Source organism: Misgurnus anguillicaudatus, chromosome 16, assembly GCF_027580225.2.
Source record: "Misgurnus anguillicaudatus chromosome 16, ASM2758022v2, whole genome shotgun sequence".
NCBI classification, from domain to species: domain Eukaryota; kingdom Metazoa; phylum Chordata; class Actinopteri; order Cypriniformes; family Cobitidae; genus Misgurnus; species Misgurnus anguillicaudatus.
Window position 1 is genome coordinate 21,509,330 of NC_073352.2, and position 27,048 is coordinate 21,536,377.

The following is a 27,048-nucleotide window of genomic DNA, read 5'->3' on the forward strand; positions in this document are numbered from 1 at the left end:
ATATATATATATATATATATATATATATATAGTATTTTTTGTTTGTTTTCTGGGGTTGCAGAAAACAGTCCGACAGCTTAGTGTCTTGGTGTAAAAAAGGCAGTTTTTCGGTCATGGACATTTAGTTTTGAGAAACCAGAGAGGCTTAATGCAACATAATTCAAAGGCACCGGGAATGATGGGGAAGTCAGACCTGCTCTTTCCTGCCTCTGACTACAGTAATCTTCATAGCGTCTTGAAAAAAAATCCTGGCTGTTTTTTTTTTCTTTTTCACTTGCAGGTTAGGAAGGATGTCACCCATGTCTTGGCTCAGGAGAATAAAACTGGAAAGACACATATTGATGCAACCCCTGCTTGTTTCGTTGCTCACACACACACACACTTTTTCACTCTTTCACCCTCCAGTTCTGTATGTGAAAATGTGTGTAACAAGGTGTGAAGGAAAGTGAGATTGACAGAGAGGAATAGAGAGAGGAAGCAAGTGATGATAATGAGCATTGGAATCACACAATGAACAGAAGACGAGTGCACAGGCTGAAGGATGAGTCTGGAATAAAGAGTGGACCGCTCTTTAGTAGCCTTGGTCAAGTTGGTGGAGCTGGAGTGGATACCGGTCGATAGTGTCGGATGCGGTATGGGAAAGACATTCAGAAACGTTTCTCTCTCACACATGAATTCGTGCCCTGTATCCTTGCCATGCTCTAATAAAAACACCTGAGACCCGAACCCATGCCAGTGTTAGTGTTGAGTATGAGAAACCCAGTGAAGCAGCCATCTGTGCAGTATGTAGTTCACTTTGTTGAAAACCCGTTATTGGGCTGTCATATTTTAGATAAATCGGTCTTGTACCGAAGCAACGTAATGGATGGATAATATATCCATAGGGAACATATGCACTGGTATTATGGTGGAATAAATGTGGAAAAAGTTTGTGCTCAAAGGAAAAACATATATTAGCTATGCACACATTTATATACACCAGGCAATGTTTCTCTCAGTGGCCCATAACCTCTCACAACCTGGGGCTCTGTTGCTGCCGTTGCTCATTTGTCAGGCGGATCAGGTTATGATATTGCTGAGCTCATGAGGTTTGCAAATGAATCTTGCAAATCACATTCCGGCCCTGATTCAGCACTAGCCGGAGACTTGGGCTGATTCCTGACCCTGTTTGCCTGAGGCGGCCATGATGGTTTTGTCTGCTTGTTTGCTGTGAATCTGCTTTGACAGCCTGTTCAAGGATTCTGCATCTTTAAGACGGTTAAACTTTTGTTGAATGGAGCTGTATGAATGAAGTTATAAACCGCCATCTCTGCCTACTTTATTTTTTGGCTGTTTAAGCAAACCGGTGACATTGAATGAAACTGCAGTAATTCACAGTATGCATTAGCAACAGTACAGAATGGGAGCTCATTACCGATATGGGTTTGTTGAATAATTCCTTAAGCAGTATACTGTATGGGGTCTAGGAAAAATGTAAAATTAGACTGTTAGGAAATGCTACAATAAAGAGACAGATGATGTGTCCAGGTAAGGAGCATGGACTACGGTTCAGTTGGGACGTCTATGTCTGTTAATTAGCGCTCACCATATGGAAAGCAGCGTAACGCACTTGGGAAGGTCTCCGTTGAGAGGAGACTGTATTTATTACATTATATATTTGCAGACTCAGTGGTATTGCCAACTCCCAAATGACAGCAAACCACATGGGATAACAGTAGGAATTCCACCCGACCCGTGCAAAGCAAGAATGTACTCCAACACCAACTCATATACTTTAAACATTTTTGGAATGAGCGTTCCCATCATCACTTCCTGATTTCATCAGAGTAATGCTCTCCAGAGTGGCAGGTGGGTATCGGAGTTGCATATCACTTTTGGAGAACGTTCTCCTAGGATAAGAGTTTATTCAAGCTGCTTTGCATGCAACCATCTGTTAAAGTTCTTATATTTCCTTCATTCCTAGTCTGGAGAGACAGGAATGCACACCCTGGCCTCCTTATTTACAGAACCCTCGATAGCAACAGCTGCTTATTTACTTCTGTCCTCATTCGACTAGAGGCCAAGAAAACACACAACATCTCCCAAGAATACCTATCGCTTCTTAAAATCACTGTCTTGGCATCCCTGAGGCTGTACTGCAGTTGCTTCGTCTGTTTTCTTCATGTTTTGTTGTCCTACTCTCAGCACTGTCTTTAAAAGAGTCCAATTCAACACTTTTAAAGCATGACTTTATTTTGATGGTCCTTTTGACATTCTGTTGACTATAAGGAACATTGCACCTACACTGTCAAAAATAAAAGTACAAAGCTGTTACTGGGGCAGTACCCTTTAAAAAAGGTCCTAATATGTACCATTTAGGTACAAATATGTATCTTTGAACTGCCAATATGTACCTTTGAAGTACTAATATGCACTCTTTAAGTATAAAGGTGTTTCTTTTTGAAAGGGTACTGTCCCAGTGACAAATGTTGTACCTTTATTTCTGAGAGTGTACATGTAAACTAACTCTAATTAGTGTATTAACAGATTTCATTGTGTATATATGTTTTTTGTAGACATTTTGACTTACAGCGCATTACAAGGTATAAATTTCTTTTATTAGTATGTGATTTCTCGGGGGGTTACCCCTTGACATTGTGCACTGTTAACACAGTGCTGAACACTCTCAGAAAAAAGGTACAAGAAGGTACAAGAAAGTACAAAATATGTCACTGGGGCGGTATCTTTAAAGTACAGACATTGGTACATTAAAAGGTATATACTGGTTCCTCAAAGTTACATATCTGTTCCAAAATGTCATACCGTCCCAGTGAAAACTTTTGAACCATTTTGTCTGAAATTGTACTGCATTTTATTGTGATAATGCACCAATACACATTCTATGTACTATAAATAAACTACAAAAAATAAATTGATACAAAAAAGTTGCTGAGCCGATGGTGTAGTGAACAAGTCTCCGACGCAGTGGCGGTTCTACACGGAGGCCAAGGGTGGCCCGTGCCTCTGTAGACATGTCCCTGGCCACCCCTGTGGCCACCCCGTGCTGACCAAATAAAAAAGTATACATTTATTTAGATTTTACACGCGAGCGCCAAAAGCGGAACTAATGTGACGCAACGTCTACACGGGCAAATTAGAGCTGCGCACCCAATCACTGTAGCCGGCTGCGGGTGATGTTCGGCGAATTTGTTCCCAATCTCCCGATGTTGTGAATGTGTATGCAGGTTTGGGCACTGGTAAGGACTCTAGCTGACTTGACATTGGGACACTTTTCAATTTTTCTCCTGTGACGTGGCTGCTTAAGCGCAGTGATCATTCACAGCTGTTACTCATCAACAACCGGTAAAACCAACATCTCCCTAACTTTTTTATGTTTACACATTGTAAAAAGCGCTGTAATTATGCTCTTACATATACATGCATACAATTGGAGGAATTTAATTAAATGTTACATATAAAATTTTTTACAATTTAAAATAAATATTATTTTAAATACTGATTAGATTGTGGTCCCTAACTGTCTAGCAATGTGTGTTTATGTAAACTAAAACAAACGTTTGTCATTATAAAAGTTTGCATTTCATAAAGTTTATTGAGTAGGCTCGCATGATTATCGGTTGGGGGGGCTTTAGAAAAGAGCCCAGCTCCCCTTTTGCACATGCACTCACTCTTGTATTAAATAAAAATGTATATGATTGTAAAGTAAAATAAAGTTTACGGGGCAGTTTCCCGGAAAGAGATTAAACTAGTCCTAGACTAAAATAAATGTAAGAGCTGTCCAAACTGAAAACAACTTGCAATGCCATATCTTAAAATACACCAGTGCCTTTTGTTTTGCTTCAAAATGCACACAAGTAATGTATTTAGTAAGGCATGTTTGTTAAAACTACTTATATTTCCTAATTAAACTATAAGGCCTAGTCCTGTCTTAAACTAATTCCTGTAACCACCCCTATTATCTTTAAATATAATTTCTTGCCATTTTTTGTGTGCCCCTCTGGTAAAACACTGGCCCCTCCTTGGCCCCCCTAGTGAAATTTGTCTAGAACCGCCACTGCTCCGACGTATTTTGCAGACGCACTTCCAGTGACCCAAGTTTGAATCCCGGCTTCAGGTCCTTTACCGATCCCAAACCCCTCTTTCTCCCCTGTACTTTCCTGTCGTCTCCTTAATTATAGTGCTTATAATAAAAAAATCACAAAAAGCAACCCTTAACAATCAACCAATACTAAACTAATACTCCAATTTAAGTTTGTTGACACGTTCTGTAGGTGCAGTGTTACTTATAATCATAGATGTCATGGGACCATCTAAATGAATGTAATTATATCAGACCTGGCACATTTTCTGCACCTTTTTAAAAATTAATTTGTACAGGGTTTTTTTCAAGTGTTTTTATTTTCAAATAATTTGAATTTGATGTCATCCATTAACTTTTAGTTGCTCACCCCAGAATACCATCCTAGTAATCCCACTCTGGATAAATCATTGGAGCCTTGGAGCAAAATAAAAATTATTTGCATGATAGGATCTTTAGTTAAATTTTTGTATTTATCACAATAGTCGTTTCGGTTGTTTGATAGGCAAATTTGTAGTGTTAGAGGCGACATCTCTTATTACAAGAGATAATGGCTGGACTAATCAATGTACTCACCACAGTGGGTTGATAAGATTTGATTAACGGACAAGTACTGATTACAAAAATGAAAGAGGAACAACAGGGCCGGAAGACCAGATGATACGACGTCATGCTGAAGTTTAAGCTTGTGGCGTGACATAAAGTGGCCCGTGGTTTCTTGCAGCATCTGAAAAAGCGGCACATACAGTAATCACTGATGGCCATTTTGTCAGAACACGTCGCCTGACTGTCAGCATGTAATTATTATTTTGCATAATTGCCTGAGCAGCCAGGTTCTCCTCTCTTTCTCTAGGGTTTAATTGCCTTAATTGACAGACGAAGAGAGGTTTGAGACGCTCTAGCATGCATTACAAAGAATAACAGTGCGTTGGCTGTGAACCCTATTTCTGACCTCATCAGCTCTGTGCTACACACGGTCCACACCCCTCTTAATTACCAAGCAACCAGCTGGAAAAAAGAGGAGGAGAAGGATGAGGAGGAAGGAGAAAGGAAGGTAAAGGAGAGCATCTTCAGTAGAGAGCCCTTAGTCCCCAGGGTCTTTCAACACCATATGTTTTCACTTAGTCAATCATGTAGACACATCTCCCAATCTGCTTGAGGAGACCTGAGTCTGCCTCGCTTCGTCGCTTGATTCTGTTTTTCGACCTCCTTGTAAACAAGGTCTTGTTCACCCGAATGTCTGAACATGCAGTGATTTAGGTACATGTGGGCTCCCCACTACACTCTCTAATGGCATTTTTCCATTGCATAGTGCCCCACAGGTAAGGTTGTGTCAGCTCACTGTACTTTGACTCGGGTAGCTTTTCAATTGAGTTTAGTACCACTTTAGAGCGGGAGGGATTATAGGTGTGTCGATATTTTTGCGCTGCCTCCTGCTGTGACATGATACAAAAATTTTAATGCAGTGTTTCCCATACATTCATTTATTTGTCAGTCCGCCCCGAAATCAAAATTGACCACCACAAATAGATTGCACATCATGTTTAACACTACCCCTTAGGGCTGTGACAATGCATCGTGTTCCCCATTAAAAATAGCTACCTGAAATTGATTCTGAATCGCAAGGATCCGATTCAAGCTTGTGCATGTACAACGGCTTTGTGATCAGAAGGAAGTTCTTATAAATCAAAAATCACTATGAGTTTGAGTCGTTTATAACGTGCATTTAAAAAACCAACACTCGTCAAACACAGTCATTGAAAATATTATTTATTATCATGAAAATACCTGAAACAATCTGAAGAACAGCGATATAAATTGAAGGTATGCAACAATGCCACTTTTCCACGTGACCACACCGGAGCTCGCCCTGTTAAGTGGCAAAACATTCAACAAAATGGCCGGTTTTCATAGCAGCTACTGCGAAAAATGCCAGTAAAACTGACTATTATCAGCTTAAATTGAATTTAGTTGGCCTTAACAGTGACCCTAACAAATTTTCCAAACAACCAGTAGTCTGTGGACATTGGCATATGGCCAGACATTGCTTTTCCTGACATATATGTTTGTCTTGCCTAACACTATTAAACCACCCCACCTTTGTAGAACACAAGGCTCATCATAATAATAGATGTGTTTTTATTTTATGAAGGCTCACTGACAAAACTTTGCAATTACCAAAAAGAAAAAGAGTATTCATTTGTGTATTTTTATAGGATTTTTTATCCCAAAATCGTACATACCTGACATATGGCTACTCCTGCTGATTTACTTCTCCTTTGAGTGTTTTTTGCAGTCTGGAAAAAGACCGCTTCAAAATTTTGTGAAATCTGTTAGCACAGTCGATCACACAATTACTTTTCCCATTTTAGACGCGTTTTTCACGCTATGCTAATGCTGTTGCTCAGACTTTTTGCCACTCAGTGGGCATAACCGCAGTCACTTTCGCCAAAGGTGACATCATGTGCATACCCTCTACATGCCTCTAGACATTTCCTGGAATAGCTTTGTAACGGTACTTCTTCTGTGGCATGAATGGCATTTCTGCACGAGAGCGCTCTCTAGCTTTTGGATGTGGCGGCATTTCACCTTAATTCATTAAAATTCATTCATTGAGAAAACGCGCATTTGCACAATTAATCGTCACAGCCCTACTACCTCTGTCTCACATGACATGAGGTGCCACCAAAAACTGCGAGTACCTGATTCTCAGCCTGTGGATGTTTTTCACCACTAAAAATGAGTTTGAGAACTCACAACAAAGCACAGATGACAACAGGTTTGCTTGAGAAAGCACAAAGGTAAATCTAATCTTGCATGGCAATGCCGCTGGTAGTGACGATTCTTTCAGACCATTCAGTGATCTCAGTGTTTTCACATCATGTTTTTAGTATAAGCTCAGCTCACTTGGAACCCCAACCAGGTGGTACTAAAAAAAGTATTGGGTACTACGTACTATACTCAGTGGAAAACCCCCCAAACGTGAGCTGACCTGACACGACCCTTGTGGTACTACCCTTATGCAACAAAAATATATTTCTTAATATATTACATGACAATATATTTCATGTGTCTCCATATATTGTGAAATTTACATAGTAATATATATCATGATATATTATATAAGAATATATTTAATATATGTAAGTGATATATTGCAATATATTATACAATACTGCAATTATTGCCGTTTTCATATATTGAGTAAATACATCTCATTATACTATTTAATATATCCCATGATATATTGGAAATATATGTAGTAATATGTTGATACATATATTCTAAATGTATGTAATATATTGATACACATATTCTAAATGTATGCAATATATTGATACATATATTCTAAATGTATGTATTATATTGCAGTATATATTGGTAATATATGGAGTAATATGTTGATACATATATTCTAAATGTATGTAATATATTGCAGTATATATTGCCAATATATGGAGTAATATGTTGATACATATATTCTTAATGTATGTAATATATTGATACATATATTCTTAATGTATGTAATATATTGATACATATATTCTAAATTTATGTAATATATTACAGAATATATTGGCAATATATGAAGTAATATGTTGATAAATATATTCTAAATGTATGTAATATATTGCAGTATATATTGGCAATATATGGAGTAATATGTTGATACATATATTCTAAATGTATGTAATATATTGCAGTATATATTGGTAATATATGGAGTAATATGTTGATACATATATTCTAAATGCATGTAATATATTGCAGTATATATTGGCAATATATGGAGTAATATGTTGATACATATATTCTAAATGCATGTAATATATTGCAGTATATATTGGTAATATATGGAGTAATATGTTGATACATATATTCTAAATGCATGTAATATATTGCAGTATATATTGCCAATATATGGAGTAATATGTTGATACATATATTCTAAATGCATGTAATATATTGCAGTATATATTGGCAATATATGGAGTAATATGTTGATACATATATTCTAAATGTATGTAATATATTGCAGTATATATTGGCAATATATGGAGTAATATGTTGATACATATATTCTAAATGTATGTAATATATTGCAGAATATATTGGCAATATATGGAGTAATATGTTGATAAATATATTCTAAATGTATGTAATATATTGCAGTATATATTGGCAATATATGGAGTAATATGTTGATACATATATGCTAAATGTATGCAATATATTGCAGTATATTGTAAAATACATGAGTAATATGTTTATATATATATTCTAAATATATGTAATTTATTGGAGTATATTGATAAATATAAATAATTGTTGCTTTTAATATATGGTACGTGAATATAATATATGTGTTTATATATATATCTCTCAAAATATATGCAATATTATATTCATAAATATCCGCCATATTGTATTCCGATTGATATGCAAAAATGTATTAACAATATATGTACAGATATAGTGGCACATGTATGTTTACTATATGGTAGAATGTATTTTAAGTAACATGTAAAATTATATAGAAATATATACATAAAAATATGTACACACATTTATACCACATATTAACACAGACTAATGGATAATCTATCAAAAGCCACCTTTATTTTCTTTTAATCAGGCACACATACTAAAACCAATTTGAGGTAGAAAGCCAAACAGGCCTATTACAACCACAAGAGGTTTTGCACATGGTCAGACAATGTGATTTGCTTTACATTACATAAATGTCTTGCATTACATTTACATAAATTACATGTTAAAAGAGTGACATTAAACAGAAAATATACAAAATATAAATTAAAGCAATTTAAATGACCAATGTCTATTTATTTCAAACTTCAGCAGTGCCGTTATACAGTTAAAAATACAATATCAACAAAATGCACAGACAAAAATAGATAAATAAATAATAAACAAACTTTCAAGGAGCTTTGGCAACATGGAAAACCAAAGAAATAAATTGACAAAAGAACAGGCCTTTATCCTGATTAGGAGTCCATCTTAGCTCTTCACTGATTTAAATGACTTATATACCCATGCTTTTGCACTTCACCTGGTGTCTTAGCTCGCATATTCTACTGTTGATGGATTTTCTAACATCAGCTTCGGCCGTGGAAACTGGTTTAAAACAGCATCTGTGGAACAAAACAACAATGATTACTCTCTCGCTTCTCACTCCTTCCCCTCTGGTTCACAAAAATCTCTCCTGGAAGAGATGCAATCAAAACTGGAAAGCACCACCTCTGAAAACTATAAACCTTGTAAAGCTTGAAGTTTTTCCTGGGTTGAGAGCATGCCAACGATCAGTCTCCTTCTCGAGTTTTACTGGTGGTTAGCAAACAACTTTTAGGTGCAGTACTGCCACCTACTGATTAGGAGTATGAGTTAGGACTATAGGTCAGGACCTATCAGCCTCCTTGTTGCTAGTGTCTCTTACGTGTCCTGTCCTCTCCTTGCGCCTGAATCTCAGCTTCCTACTCAAGCATTATGCTCCATCGCCTTTGGCACGCATTCTGGTTGAAGCAGTCGGTGCTGAGTAGAGTACTGACAAACGTAGAAAATGAAAGGAAGGTCTCTGCAGTTTCAATAAAACTGTTATTTGTGTAATGCACATTTTTGTCTTTAGGCTATATCCCATGCACATGCATGCTAAGGTGCAGTTGTTTATTTGGAAAGTATAAATTGTTAAATCATACATACATACATACATACATACATACATACATACATACATACATAGCACATGCATATATTCATGGGCATTGCTAGATATAAAGCTCTACTGGGGCACAGGCCCCCCATTTTTTGCTGACTTTTTTTGAAAGCCTGCTGTGTGCAAGAAGTGTGCAACACTTCTATACAATGTCCTTTGCTTAACCCACTATTCTACAGTTCAACAATTACTGCAAAATTTACATCTTCATTATACCTAACATTTTTACACAATTCTTGAAACTATGCCTCATATTCTCAAAACAGTAAAGACAATTCCATAAAGTCTCACACAATACTCCAAACATCATATTTTCAGATCAAAATGAAGCTCTACACTCAAAACCATTCACTCTTACTCAAATACCAAACTTTTCCCTCAGACAACACACACAAGCTTTCAAAAACACACACACTACAACATAGTATTACACACTGGTGCAATCAATTCAAAACAATATATCCCAAACTGGTAAGTTGCTTGTGGTTCTCCCCCTCAAAAACCTTTTCACATGACCAAAAGACACAATCAATGTATGCATTTGCTAATAAAATGTTTTATTCATTAATGTGCTATACACAGCACAACTGTAATTTTTTTATTATTTCACCTCAACATCCCGTCTTAGTTCTGGGTCAGGCCAGAAAAATCTCATCCACATCACAGACTATATTGGACCTAGCCAAACATCAAGGGTAAAATCCTCTTGCCTGATCCACCCCTTGCATTCATCTACTGATATGTCAATCTGTATGGAAGGCATACATGCATTTCTTTATTCCAGTAGCATAGTCCAACAGTGTATGCACACTAAAGTTACTGTACAGAACAGTCTTACTGTAAGTACATCTATCTGTTTTCTTCCCTGAAGGCTCTGAAGATGGAGGCAACAGTGAAGCGACTCAAATTAGGCTTTACTCGTTTCTCCGCCTCCCTCATAGTCATGGACCAGGACTTGGTCAACTAAAGTGGCTTGAATTTCATCTGAGACTGCTTGTCACCTTGCCCTTCATCTCCCTCCTCCTCTTTCACCACGTCCTCCTCCTCTTCCTCCTCCTTCTCCATGTCCTCTTCCTCCTTCACCATGTCCTCCTCCTTTCCCTCCTCCTATTCCTGTCCCTCCTCCTCCTCGACCTATTTCTTCATCATGTCCCTCCCTCCTCCTTTACCATGTTCTCTTCCTCCTCCTTCACCACGTCCTCCTTCTTTCCCTACTCTTCTGCCTCCTCCTCGGCCTATTTCTTCATCATGTCCTCTCCCTCCTCCTTCACCATGTCCTCCTTCTTTCCCTCCTCTTCTGCCTCCTCCTCTTCGACCTATTTCTTCATCATGTCCTCTCCCTCCTCCTTCACCATGTCCTCTTTCTCCTCCTTCACCACGTCCTTTCCATCCTCCTCTTTCTCCTCCTCAACCTATTCCTTCATTTCTCTGTGGATCTATTGTTCCAAAGCTCAGTGAACAGATTCAGGCCCTTTATCTATCTATTGAAGGATCTGATTGATGTGTGTTCAATTTTGACTTTTTAGTGTTTTCACCTTGGTAATTGTTTGCTAATTGAGCCTAAGCTGTGCTGACTTGAGTGAACAGTATTGAATGCTAGTGCTTTCCATATGACCAGATGGTGTAAGCACTGAGAAATGTAAGGATTTGTGTGTAGAGTTTTGAAGTAACAGTTCACCAAAACTGACTCATGTGTTAACCCAGGTTATTTAATATTCCATAGTGTATTTAAAGTGCTTTATTTTCACACACAAATTTTGTACTTAATATACTAAAAATTCATCCTTAGTACTTCTTAAGATGTTCTTAAGATCATCTAAGTGTACTTCACTGTGCTATTTTGAGACACTAATGAACTAAATATGAACTAAAATGTGCTAAAATGTATTTAAAAACTTTATTTAGGTACCACTTGTAGTACACTTGAACCCATCTCTGTATAAAAGTTGTGTTCAAGTTTAATACAAGTGTTAACTAAATACATTTTTTAATACAGAGATAGTATGTTAAAAGTGCATTTTAGTTCATATTCATGATGCCTCAAAATAGCACAGTGAATAATCTAAGAACATCTTACAGCTGTCTCAGCAACAATGCAATTCTACAGACAAGTCTGTAGAATTGCATTGTTGCTGAGACAGATGTAAGATGTTCTTAAGATTATTAGTTATTAGATTTTCGTTAGATAATAATATTCAAAGATTTTAACACTAATTAACATTAATTCTGCATATAAAAAACTGCATTTTTAAACTAAAACACAGCAAAAAAAAGTGACACCTGAAAATGTGTTCTACAACTAATCAAGACAAGAGGTTTTCCTGAAATTTTTCCTCTAATGTTTCAGACCTGACCGGGTGAGGATGTAGTTTGTCTTACCTCCTTTAAACTCATCATCTCTCTTGTCTGCTTCGCTTTCTCTGCTTTGCACAAAAGATGTTCATCTAAAGAAGCCAATAATGATCGAGTCAAAATAAGATTAACATTATTATTTAGAAACTTTCTTTAGTCTGGTCATGTTTTCATAAGCTAAGTCACTCGCGTGGCGTCACCTTTTGAATGCGGTTGTGCGCAGATGAACGCAAAGATGTGCGTGGTCATGGATTCGTTTGTGCACAAGTCAATGCGACTGCTTCGTCGCTTTTACAAGGGTAAATTGGGTAATTACATTGCATATAGATCCGTTTTTGCCGCGATTATCTTTGTATAGGAATACACTAGTTAACTGCTCAAATTTAAACTTGAGATTTACACCGGGACACAAAAGATTTACACTGGGGCATGTCCCCCAGTAAAAGGGATCTAGCGACGCCCCTGCATATATTGCAGTATATTAAATCATATAAAGACAAACTATTACATGGAAAAACATAGTGCCCTTTTTGGTCTTGGTTACAATATATTTTGTATCAATATATACATGTATGGTCTATTCATATACTGCAATATAATGGAAAATATACATATTAAATCCTATATATGGGAATATACTGCCTAATATATTACATGATATTTTCTATGCATATATTACAATATATTGGGAAATATAAATATTAAATCCAATATATGGGAATATATTGCCTAATATATTACATGATATTTTCCAATATACTGCAGTATATTTTTGTTGCATAAGGGTATGCAATGGAAATGCGCTATAAGGTACCAATGTGTACCTTTGAGGTACCAATATGCACCTTTTAGGTACAAATATATACTTTTTGAAAGGTACTGCCCCAGTGACAGCTTCTGTACCTTCTTGTACCTTTCTTTCTGACCAGTACTTTGTGTGATGTTTAGATTGATAAGGTACGAGCTCTCGTATGTCTCAATCCTAAATATGGTGTTGGTGCTTTAAGGTGGTTCTGGGTAGATAAATTATTCAGTGCTATTTAAGATGCAGTTAAATGACCCCTAAGGCAATGATTAAAGCAAAGGAAATATATGAGAGGGTGAGGAAAAGAAAATCCATACTGCAGTGCTTACATGTGTTTGGCCAATATGCAAGTAAGAAATATTCGTAAGATTTGCTATACACACATTTTAATGGTTATGTACAGTCAATTTATTGTTCAAACAAGTTTCAACTTTAAGATGAGAGCGTTCAACTTTAGCTGTACGTTCAGATTAAACATAATTGGCATACAAATGTTTGATTTGATGTAGATGGATGAGGCTGGCTAAGCTCAGCGTAGTCAGTAAGTGCTTTGTAGAATGGGAGAAGAAATCATGCTAAACAGTTTTTAATAATTAACCATGAAGGCTCCACCTCTTGGAGCCAGTCTGATACATTGTCTGTAGTTTTTTTTTTTTTTTTTTGGTAAATGCCTTTTTTACCCTTATTTTTGCAAGTGGTGGTGTTTTGCTCTATTCCTGTACTCCGTGGACACACTGGCACTTAATTACAGCCTCCTTGCAATTAGGTGGAGTGCATTTGTTTACCCCGAGACTGCCAAAGCTGCTCTTGACTGATGCTTTACTGGTGACTGGGAACATAGGGGCACCTTGAGGAATTGTACAGAGAGAGCAACGGTATGTACTGTAGAGAAAATACTGAATACAACCAGAATATGACCAGAAAATCTATAAGAGATCTGTTGATGAACGCTGTTAGAGGCATCTGCCCAAGGTTAGGATTATCCTATTGAAGTGGTGCTTGTAAATGCCACGGTTTCGGAAATGTTCTTCCGCAGAGTGGAATAACTATCTCGGGTCTATGATGACTAATGATCATGATCCTTTGGAGCATTGCAACAATACAATAATCATTGTTTCTCTGAGCCATCTCTAAATCAAAACATGTTCACTTTAGAAATCCACTCAAGGCACTATTATCATGACTGATTTTAAGCTCTTATCCCCAATCAGATATACAGGACGCTGTCTGCACAAGGGACTTTGTGGGATTGCATTGACAGAAGGTTCTCCAGAGGCCTAATTAATTGGTGTGTAAATCTTTTCGCCCTTTTGTGCATATTATTTAATCAATGGACAGAAAATGTTTAATGACTTTAAAGGGTAAACAAGGCATTTCAAGAAATGTGGGATTGTTTGATATACAGTGTCATATACAGTACAGCATAACATCATGATTCAAAGCAAATAACATTAAATACATCATCAAATGCACTTAATATGTCTGGAAGAAAATCGTTTAAAAATAGTTTTTGCAAGGCTTAGGTAAAAAAATAGGTATAACTATTCTGCTTTTGTCTACTGAATTGATAATTCACCTGTTGACCTGTCAATTCTGTGCATGTGCAAAGTCCCTCTCCCAGAGGATTCCGATTGACGATTGGCTCGTTTTACTGGGAGGCAGGACTAATGTGGCCATTCTGATCGTTGTGATCTCCCCCATTCATATCAATACCAGTAACACATCTTAGTAAATGAGCAAATAAAATATTTCAGATCAATATTTAATGTTCCTTACCTTACTTATGAGGTAAATAGCCATTTAATAATGGGTAATGTATAGGCATAATGTATTTATGCAATAACAACTGCCTGCCTTACATAATATAGAGTAGATGCGTTAATGTATCACATGAAAGTGTGGTTATTTTCCTTAGTAATAACCTTTTCTATTTTTGTATCCTATTTGTAGCTTAAAGAATCAAATAAGAATTAATCTAAATCGGCAATTAAAGAGCACCTATTGTCCGATTCACGTTTTTACATTTCCTTTGGTGTGTAAGTGTTTATTAGCACATGTTAATGATATGCAAAAGGTACAAACCTCAAAGTAAACGATGACGCGAGTTATCTTCTGTAATGTAAATCTCTTTTCTTGGACTACAACAAACACAAGGATTGTAGGCAACAATTTACTTCCTAGGATTGGTGATGTAGAGAAGAACGACATTATCATAATTCCTCCCGCTTGGACTCACAGCCTGTAAGTTAACTCCTGTTAACATTGCATTGTGAGTAAATCTTTCAAACATGGTAAGGGACACAGAGCTTTTCAAATCCGTGCGTTTCAGGAAGAGATGGAAATCTGGAGCTACAAATGTAGGGTAAGTGGAAAATAATGTGTTTTTTAACCATAAACCACGTGAACACATTGTATTATACCAAATACACAAACTATCATTGTTTTTAAGCAATGAAATAGGTGCTCTTTAAATATCTTTGCACATGTCTACAATTATAAAGGAGACTAAATTTATTTATAAAGAGACTAAATTTATTATAAACTTATTTTCTAATACATTTATGTCAATTATCTGCCAGAAATGTAATAAACATCTAATACTATATAATAATAGCTTGAGTTAACATGGAAATTTTGGTGTTATTATTTCAGTAACGCTTTAAATGTCACTGCCTTAAACACAAAATAAAGCTCTGCTCTATTTGAATGAAAGATAATAGACATCAGGCAAGGAAAACAACAATGGAAAGTCTCAATCAATGACTGCTGTGTATAGTAAAGGATAGTTAGGAAGCTAATGAGTGTATACCAGGATGCTGCTCAAAGGTCAACTTTGATCATATGAATAGAAACAATCTCAGCATCGTCGGGCTTCAGTTCCTCAGGTGGTCTAATTGCAAGCCATGTCCCCAAGAAAATGACCCTAGGATTTGGGATCTGAGCTCCCATCTCTGGATGTGTCATTTTGCTAATCTTAATCTTTTAGGTTGAATTTTTGCCTGACAAAATAATCAAATGTGACCAACCTTTATTTGCCGAATACATTAAAATCACAGATTAATGGTGATAAATGGGCCTGATGTTAAAAAAAAGTTTTATGTTTAATTTTACCTAAAATACATAGTGAAAAAAGGTTTTAGTACACAAAACAAAGCCATGAACTTTAAAAAAAAAAACATTAGTTAACTTGGGAGACTTTGCTCAATAATGAAGCATACAATAACAGTAAATCTGCTCATGTATGCAGTTTTATGATATTTTGAGGATGAAAAATAAAGAACAAATGTGTTCATTAATAAATATTTAATTTAACCTTTTCAAAGAATGCATTTTTGAATGTAAGTGTGCTTTGTCTTCTTTAATTGGGAAATTATTTTGTTGTTTTATAGTCTACACACTATACTATACACACAGATTTTTTTATTTTATACTACTTTAATCTCTTTCCTGTCTGCCTAGACAATCAGAAGTCCCGTTGGCTCTACCTCTAGTCCCTCTGGCTAGTAAAAGGCACTGCCAAACTCCATTACTTCCTTTATCCATAACCATTTCAATGTGATGGTCCTACTCATCTTATCGCTGTATGTGGTACCAAACCCCATACTGTTTAATACCTCAATCCATCTTTCTGATTATTGTAATACCGATGTGCCATTACAGTATATCTTTGAGTCAGCCCAATGTTAAAGCACTTGTAAAAGGCCTCCGCAGTTGTAAACTGTGCTGTTTGAATTTATTTAATGTTGGGAATATCAAAAATTCTCCACAGAATCATTTTAGTCTATGAGCAGTCCTTGATTTGAGCCGTGTGTCACTTTTAGTTTAAGGAACAGGCAGGCAAAGGGCATGAAACACTGCAGATAGGTGTCCAGGCACAGTTCCTTTTGAGTGGCACGATGGGATTTTATCACAGAGAAGCAGCCCGCTACACCTTTTCTTCGCCCACGGCGAGCACAGCCAAAGTGGGCCCAGTGTCACATTTTAATAAGGAACCATTTCTCACACTATCAAAATCTCAAGGCCCAAAGGCAATCTTACATATGATTTTGAGGATTTAAGTGCATATTCACATCCACCTTGACCTTACAAAGGCCATCCAAAGATTCTTTTAACCATTTCATTGCATGCTATATGCTACAATATGCAGTGCACTGTCTGTTTTGTTCAGATGATTGGATTAAGAATTTCTTGAATGTGTTCTCTTGTTTCCTGAAAGACTTATAAAGAAGTATAGACAGAGTTAGACAGAGTTCAACTATAATATCTATCAATGTTATTTTACAATACAGTTTTTAAGGACTTTTTAATCTAAACAACATAGCGAAAGCAATAATACACTAGCTGTGTTTTGTGCTCAATTAGGTCCAGTACACATTGCATATTAATATGGTTCTCACTTCACCTTTTATTGCTTAATCCTGTTTTGTACACATACAGTTCAGTAATTTACGGGACTGACAACAGCATTGTACAACCGCATTAACTCCCGCAAAATGCAGGTAGTGACAACCGCATTTACAGAAACTCTGCATAGTGTGTACCTAACTGAACTATCAACTAGTAGTTAATAAAGTGTTTAAACATACATCATGGACATGACAGGTCTCTCTTCTAAAATAAATGCCTAGAAAGGGAAAAAGTCTTCCGTATGCACGGTGCAGAAAATGACGGATGCACGAGCGTTTGCTTACTTGTGTTGCCAGATCTTGCACAAAAAATCCAATAATAAACCAAAATAAATCCAAATGCTTTACTTCAAAGATCAATATATTGGGACTGGCATCTTTAGACCTTAATAACACCAAAAACGTGATCGCTTCATGAGCCAAATGCCATAAACGGTTAACACTGCAAGACATTCACTCCCGCATTTAAATGAGATTGTCACTCCCGAAAGTTTGCAGTGTGTACGAGGCCTTATAGTAATCAAATATCATTTGGATGCTGTTTTACGATAATTATCATCTTCTGTAACAAATGTTATGTTGAATGTTATAAACAGTGGCAAAGCAGTCCTAGAACAAAATACTTAAAGACATTCAATGTAAAGGAGAATTACAACTTTAAGCAAATGTTATGTATGTGTGGCCATGTGTGTTTGAATGAGTAACTCCTTCTTGTTGGTGAATCTCTTAAAGTGAATGAATGGTTGATACTGTGGTGTTTCGTAAGCAGATTGCTTATCAGAATGGTCCACGGAAAAGTGCTGGAGCCCAAATTTCCCATTTAGAATTATCATATTTATTACTCTACCCCAGCTAAAGAAACATTCGATTGAAACTTACTGGTTAGATGAGAGTGTCATAGCCTTTCCCTGCACTGAATCAGAAACTAAATGAATTACCTGTTTCTCAATAGTATAGCAATTGATTTTTCTGAGTATATTCATTTCTGATATAGCTGATAAAATAGATGCTTAAATTTTTTTATGATTGATTGATTGATTGATTGATTTTACTCTTGTTGATACAGCATAGGCATGTGTTGGTGTCTTGGTGGAAAACATTTTGTACAAACCTGAAGTATAAAAGGAAACTAACATCCAAACAAACAAGCTGTGGGCTATAACCAACACAGCAATTGGAGAGGAAACGTTCCCCACCAAAAGTAATGAATTTTTAATGGCTTAGACATTTACATTTTGTCATTTCCAATCTTTAATATTTAGTTACATTCTTGGAATGTAGTCACTTAGCAAACACATTTACCTAAAGTGAATTACTGTTCACTTATTACAAGGACAGTCTCTCTAGAAACTGTGGTTAAGTGCCCGGCTCAAAGTCTCAGTGGTGATACAGAAGCTTATGTCTTGCTCCTTTAAAAGGTACCCTGACTTGTATGGCTTAATGGATTAACACTGAGATTGTCTATATAAATCTGAGAAAAAACTGGAGTAACTGTCAGATGTTTTATACAGTTTGAAAAAATGTTTTACTCTACAGTGTATTTTAATATATTTTTCTCCGAAATACATGATGTCAAATGGTTACAGTCCAAACCCATTCTCATAACGCTACAGTCCCCGCAGCAATGTCCAACAAATCATCACATGCCTAAAGTCTAGTGTGTCCTCGGCTTTTCACAATAAACTCAATTCTCTGGTTTGGCTACATTATATTGCATAAATGCATAAGAGACTTATAAGTTACGTGCCTATGAATAAATTAATAATTTAAGCTGTGTCCACCAAAGCGTTTGAAGCAAGCTGAAGTAATACCTGGTAATATACTAAAAAAAAGACCAGCACGATTGTTCTTGGCAGCGCTTTGGACATGCACAACATGTTACTACGTTCTTATTTTGAACAATATTACTGAATATAAAAATGCAATACCAAGTAATATTAACTTCATTGTTGAGTTGTAAAAGTATGATTGTGGTCAATTAAGTGTTTTTCCCACCCCTCCTCTACTCTGATTGGACGGCTGTGTAAAAAAGGACAGTGACGAGCTCTGTAGTTGTGTCCAAAACCACTCCCTATCCACTACATAGTGCACTATATTGAGTGTCGGCCATTTAGTAGTGGTGTCCGAAACCTGAGTGAACAACTTCATTTCTTACATTCGTTCATTACTTTTTACCCACAATGGGAGGGCCTTCGGACGCAGCTTGTGTTTTTCCCAAAGTTAAAGAGTAAAACTTTAATAAAGACGGCAGCACAAAATAACTTGTCATTATGATACATAGTTCATCAAAATGTCTAATTAGTTTGTTTAAAAGAATACAGAACGTTTTTATGTCTTAGGCACCATTTACAAAGGGTGGGAAGCAGGTGTAAATTTCTTTCATACCAACTAACATTTTGAAAATACGAATATTTTCATGAATCTTTACGCCAGAACGACTTTACAAAGATTTACACAAAAATGCATTCTGCTTGTGTTTCATAAATGAGACCCAGTCTTTTTTTAACAATAGTACAGTTTTTGCCTTTACTGTATTCTAATTCTCAGTGAAGAATAATATTAGCACATCACCATACTACAGGTCTGTTCATCTGATAAATATTTAGGGCTCTGTACTATCGAGTGGTCAAGCAGAAAACTGAAACTTCCAGATAATTCAATAGTAAATAATTTCTTCCTCTAGAATAGCAGTAGGTAATTGAATTTAAAAATGGGCTTTGACACCCGAAACTCTTCCTAAATAACTCATGATACCTCTGCTCAGATACCATCTATCTATCACACACAAACCATTTCCAAAGCAACTTTTCCTCCCCTGGTTGCAACAAACACATTTTGGCCTTTTTCAAAGCAGTTTGTGCAGCGCATGAAATATTTAGCACTTCATCATTGTTTTTTTTTTTTTTTCGTTTTTTTTGTCCCAATTTTGATTGGTCCTGCGGGTTTGTCAGCATTATGTGTATGCATAATTCATCAAAGCCACCAGGTGTTGATGGCAGGTGCCTTAAATGTATATTTAGTTGCATAAGCAGGATTTTTCCATATATAGCAGCAGTGTGTTTGCGTATGCGACGATTGGGGATAGGAGAGGGTGTGTCTGAGCGTACGTGCTCATTTGCGAGATGGTGAGTGAGAGCCACAGAAGAGCCGCCGCTACATTAAGACTGGCCTCATTCATCACCGACCTCTCTGCATTCAAAGCGTATGGCTCAGCTTAAATGCCAGCTAAGCAGAACAGGGCCCAGAACAATGAGAGAAAAGCAAATTAAAAACATTTATTTATAGTTACTATCCCAGGCTAAGTCATGCTGACTGAGTAATGAAGACGCTTCCTGCATCTCCTCTCTGCTGCATTGCTATTTGTCTCTGCTCTTTACTCTAATACGCAGTTTGGGAGGCAACAGCTGTTAATCTTAACCAGCTTTTCTACAGCGCTGTCTCTGTATCTCACTAACCAGCCTGCGTTTGTGTTTCATCTTTACTGCCACGTCAGAGAAACTTTCTTCAAAGCATTTATTATACACAGACATGATGACTTTTTACATAGTAAATTTCAGTTACTGGTCGTGACTACTAAAATAGCCAACGCAGGTACGTTGGAGGAGATGGAGAGTTATTTGCGGGCACATTGTTTACCGTTTGTTAGTACCCTCTAGTGTATATTGATACATAAGAAGTAGTTTGGATCAGCCTATTGCTTCCAAATCGGGTACTAAAGGTGTTTAAGTAAGGGACAATATATTGGCAGCAGGTTGTTATCACAGAAATACGTCCCTTGACAGTGTAATCAGACTTATATCATGCTGAGGGGGCTTATTTCGCAATAACAATCGTCAGACTGTACACTATCCCACTTATTACACAGCTATTTACGTCATAAGTAAGGTAAGGAACACTTAAGGATTAGTCAATTTTCCTAAAAAAATGCAGATAATTTACTCTTTGTTCAGTCGAGAAGAAATTATGTTTTTTTAGGAAAACATTCCAGGATTTCTCATTTTAATGGACTTTAATGGACCCCAACACTTAACAGTTTTAATGCAGTTTAAAATTGCAGTTTCAAAGGACTCTAAACGATTTCAAATAAGGCATAAGGGTCTTATCTAGCGAAACGATTGTCATTTTCGGCTGTGTGACGAGCCAGCGCGACCTCGCGTAATTGCGTAATGATGTCGAAAGGTCATGTGTTACATATATGAAACGCACATTTGCGGACCATTTTAAACAATAAACTGACACAAAGACATTAATTAGTATCATTCCACATACAACACTGTTGGAACGGTCCTCTTTCTCCACACTTGTAAATACTGGTGCATAGTTTCACATACGTCATCCGTGACCTCTTGACGTGATGACGTATTACGTGAGGTCACGCTGGCTTGTGACTGGAGGAAAACGAGAAGATGTGGTTTAAAAGTGGATATTTTGTATTTTTCTTGCCAAAAATGACAATCATTTAGCTAGATAAGACCCTTATGCCTCGTTTGAGATCATTTAGAGTCCTTTGAAACTGCAATTCCAAACTGCATCAAAACCGCAAAGTGTTGGGGTCCATTAAAGTCCACTAAAATGAGAAAAATCCTGGAATGTTTTCTTCAAAAACATAATTTCTTCTCGACTGAACAAAGAAAGACATCAACAGTCTGGACGACATGGTGGCAAGCAAACCATCTGGATTTTTAAAAAAATGGACTAATCCTTTAAATATTGATTTGAAATATTTAATATGCTTATTTTTAAGTAATGCATACCTTCCGCAAGGAAAACCTGTTTACTTTCGGTTTTAAAATAAGACAATTTTATTGGTTTGCTAATTTGTAAATATAATGTCATATACACGATGTTATTAACAGACATATTTATATATATTTTTTTGTGTAATATTAAACTGTGCCCGTCAAACTGGTTTGCAGCATTCGGGTTATCATGTTGTTCGTTTTTAGCGATTGTTATCTGTGAATAACAAACCTGCAAATGTTGCGATTGGCCATTCAGAATCAAGCATTCAATGAGCCTTCTAATAATATAAATTATTGCCTTACTGTGCTCTTTTTCTATCCCAACTGGCTGACAACAGTCTGCTTCATGATATTCTCTCTAAATTTTAGTGCTGATAAGGGCATTTTGCGCTCAGACGCCGGACAGATGAGCACAGGGCGCTTCGCTCTGAAGAGCAATGTACGCCGAGGTGTCATTTGGAAGATGTCGAGTCTGCAAATGTCAAGGGTCAAAATGTGTTGTGACAGCACGGTTTGAAGACATCTGGCCCAATTAAGAGAAGGTCGGGCTCATCAGTACACCTGCACAGGGTTTCTAAAACAGAGCTGTGGGAACATCGCACTTCTCTAAGGTAAAGGAAGATGATCTAATGAGAACGTATTGGAAATTATTTAAAACTCTATTTAAAGTTGCTATAATTTGTCTTTAGTTTTGTACATGTCGTCAGTGATGTTGAAAAATGGCTTCCTTTAAAGCAAGATACCAGATACCAGAGTTTGCATTATGCCACTCAAATCAAACTTAAACCCATTATAGTTTGTGCTATGTTTTTAGAAAATTAAACTTTAAATCTCAGCCAGATAAAAAACCTATTTACTTTAAAGTCACATTTTTCCTGATCCTATAAACCCTAGTTAGTGTGTAATGTTGCTGTAATAGCATAAATAATGTAAAATGATAAAGCTCACTGCCAGGCGATTTTTTTTTTTTACAAAATTCGCCTTTCAAAGTCTACAGCGAACGGCCGGTTTGGATTACAGCCCTCTACTTCCTGCTTTAATGACGTCACTAGAACAGATTTTTGACTAAACCCCACCCACAGGAATACGTCAGTCGCCAGCTAAGCTAACGGCAAGCTAAGCTGCTATCGAATCACAACACACTAAACAAGCTACACAATCAGAACTTGTAAATTGTGTGAAAAATATGTTTTTTTTTACACGTGAAACATGAACACATGTTATATTGTGCACTGTAAACACAATCAAAGCTCCAAAAACACAGAAAGAACGAGACCTTTTGAGGCACAATGTGTGATTTTTGCTGCTAGAGGTCACTAAACAACAAAAATTGCTGTGATTCTATTAGATAAGATTCAGAAATTATGTTCATGGATAATCCATAAAAATAAAGTTTAATAACTATTACATGTAAGCCCCACAGTATGGCTTAATAGAAGCTACAACAGAACGACATGCTAGACGTTATTACTTCCACATTCTCCATACTTCCACATGCCGTACTGCACATATTGATTGGCATCAAATTATCGAAAAGTACTGCTTTCGATTTGCTCTCTTGATAATATGATGTCATTGACTGATCGCTTTGCGCATAAAGTCAAACACACCTTATGGCAGCAAAAAAAGGTGTGGATGCTTTGAAAATGGGACTCTTCTGAGTTCAAAACATTTTGAAAATATTTTGAAAAACCACTAGCAAATGTGAAAAAATAACACTGTGCTAGTAGTTTTGTGATAGGGGAGAACTGGGGCAAAAGTAAAGCAGGACGAAAGTAACAAAGCGATTTTATCTGAGCCCTTATAACATTTGCATCCCAAACTTTGACAGCATCTTAGGCACACAACCCCTGACATAGCTTACAAATATTGCATTATTTACCCACCGTTTTCCGTGTGTAGATCCAGAAAGGTGTTTTCAACCATAATAAGTAAATTCTTAAAGCGGTAATTTTGTTCTTATAGCGCATTGTGTTTCTGGTTTCATGTGTTAAGGTACTGATCAATCTACAGGTTATTTAGTGCTCCAACACATCCTGAAGTTTGATCTCTCTGAGTTTTTCAAAATAAAAGTAAATCAGGTTTAAATGTAAAGAGATCCTGTCAGGTCGAAAGTAACACTTTTGTCTCACTGCTAATACTGTTGTATATGTTGAAAATTTATATTATTCTAATTTGATTTAATTTCATTTTCATCGTGTTCAAACAATTTAAGTTTGTACTGTTTGTTGCTTTTGAAACATTTTATAAAACTGAAATTTAAAAATATGTTTGCAGTTACATATTAACGATGTCATAAGGTGTGTTCCACTTCATGCGGCGGCTGACTTGAAGCAGTGCATTCCGGTTAGTATTTTTTTCCGATTTCAGCTGGCGCTGCAGGCACGTGACTGTGTCATATGGTTTTTAAGTACCGCGAGAGCTGCCCGGAGTTGTGATGACGTAACAGCTTTACGTGATTGGTCGCCTCATTGATGACAACGATCACGTGTGTTTCAAGTTTAATCCAACCTTTAGTTCCACTAATAAACATTATGAATTCATGTTTTAAAACAGGAAAAACACTTTAATATGATTAAATATGTTATATTGTGTTGTGTAATAAAATAAAAATGAAAATAACAAACTCTATTGGTATTTTAATAATATAGGCTTGTTTCCCGTTATTTTCGGGTATACAGTATAAGCAGCAATTAAAATATTCAATACAAAATGTTTCTGGTTGCAACTTTTTATTAAAAGGTTTGTTTTTATTAAATTCAGCATCTAATTCACTTCATTTGCGATTAAAAACAAGGAAACACGCGCACACGTCACTACGGCAAGCAGCAGGTGTCCGGCTTGACGGCTCCGTCTTCAGTTCCTCCCTTGACTGCAAGCGGCAAACCTCGCCGATCGGTTTGCGCAGCGCCGGATGATCTCGAACACACCTTTTGTCATGTATAGACGGTTTCATCTGACGCACGTGATACACGTCTGGATCCGAACTTTACTTCTGGATTGTTTTTTTTAATGGTCTGACTAGTTGCTAAACTGATCTCTTGAACAAATGCCTCGTCGAAAATAACTGATGTTTTGGTTTCCTATATAATCTATGTGTTGTTTCTTTTGCTTGTTATATAAATAAACTACGTTTAAAGAACTTTGTTGTTATTTATTCTTAGCTGCGTTTACCGAAAGTTAAGTGCGGACAGCGATAGCCGCTTGTTTATTTTGTTACTGCTGAAACGGTCTATATTTAGTTAAAACAAGTGTAACACAAAAAAATCTATCTTGTTTTGTTGTGTTACTTTCGTCCCTGCCGGTGGGGTCAAAAGTAACAATTTACTACTTATGTTTAAAGTAAAATTATACGGAAGTCATTTTACATTTTTACAAAATTCCACCTGGTATTGATAGACCACACTTGTGAGTTATTGACCACAGGAAAAATATATCTCTGTCTTATCTTTTAAAATTAAGTGTTTCTGAAAAATTGTACTTTCACCCCTGCTCTCCCCTACTTTAACCCCTTCAGACCCTGTGTACACTGAAATGGACATCACATGTTTTGTGGTTAAAACCAATAAAAATGCTGATCAAAATACGGCACACTGATTAAACACCTAAAAAATCAGGTGTGAAAGGTTAATTCAAAAATCTTACATATTGTGCCTTTAATTCATGTTTCAGTTTTATTGTGAACAATGCACAGGGCATCATTTCAAATATTTTCTTTTGAAATGGTCTCTGATGCTCCTGAACTGCACAGGCGATTAGATAATGTTACCCAATAGTGCCAATCTTAATCATCCAATCAAATGCCAACCAGTAGACTGGAACTTTTTTATAAATCATGTATTTCTTTTCAGATAATTCAGTCTGAGCTGAAATCAACAAACACATCGAAGCACATGGCTGTTCATGTTGCTGTGGCAGTAGGCACAGCTGGAATAGCAGACTACATGCGGATTGTGAGTTCAGCACCATGGTGAGCACCATCAGAGAGACTGTCTAAAGTTCAACACATGCTCTCTTATTGTGTAGCGTCTCTCTCTCGGTTGCACCCAACTGCACAGGCACATGTAAAAACCGTAGTTTTGTTTTCACCTGCTTTCAGAGCACACGAGTGTGCGGCAACCTTCCTCGCAGTGCCTGTGTTGTTCCTCTGAAGCGTGATGAATTATTTAGAGCCGCGCTCTCAATGCCTCCCATTAACGGCAGTGTCCCGCAGCTCTGCTCTGTTCTGTCTTGCCGGAGCCGGGCGACGAGCACTGAACGCTGTGGCATGCTGAGAACAGCGCCGCTGCCGTCATAGTGCTCGCGCACAGAGCGAAATGCATCGACGGGTCACGCAATCTCTTGCTTTGTATTTTAATTAGTCTGACTGGAACAAAAGCAAGCGAGAGAGACAGAAATAAAATAGTGACCTTTTGAATCTCATTTGAGTCATCTGGCTGTGGAATTATAAATGATCATTGGTTATGATGCAAGAGACTTTTGCTGTTTTTATCAGGCGAGGCAATAATATAAATTAAGGCTTTTTGCTTCTTGTTAAAAGCGTCAGTTTTTTCTGTGCGATGAGTTGACACAAGCGCAACCCGTACATGCTGCCTGTCTCTATAAATGACAGCCAGAGAGTGGATTTGTTCCTTTTAAAGAGATTCTGTATCCCCATCAAAGCTGTACAACTGAGGAATGGGTTGCTATAGCTCAATGGTTTGACATTTCATTGTCCTTGCTTTGGATGGAGGAGAAAGAGCCTCTCTCAAAGGCTTGCCCCCCTAATGGGGGCCACTCCTGGAACTATCATGACTGATATCTAACCGTTCCATTTGTGGGAAGGTTTTAGGGGTGTGAATTTGCCCCAATGTATTTATTATTGTAAAGGAAATTTGTTTGCGATGTGGTGCAGATGTCACACAAATAGGATCATATCAATGGGGCATATTTGT

General features: G+C 36.8%; 2 long non-coding RNA genes across 2 annotated transcripts in view; one reads left to right on the forward strand and one right to left on the reverse strand.

Annotated features, from left to right (window-relative positions):
* The window catches only part of LOC141350124 (uncharacterized), a 148,616-nt gene that overhangs the window by 72,264 nt on the left and 49,304 nt on the right, over positions 1-27,048 (forward strand). The gene's annotated exons all lie outside the window — the stretch shown is intronic.
* LOC141350123 (uncharacterized) lies at positions 8,677-9,699 on the reverse strand. The gene is made up of 2 exons (XR_012358109.1): positions 9,355-9,699; positions 8,677-9,231 (listed from the first exon to the last, which is right to left on the reverse strand). It is a non-coding gene; the product is annotated as an uncharacterized lncRNA (long non-coding RNA).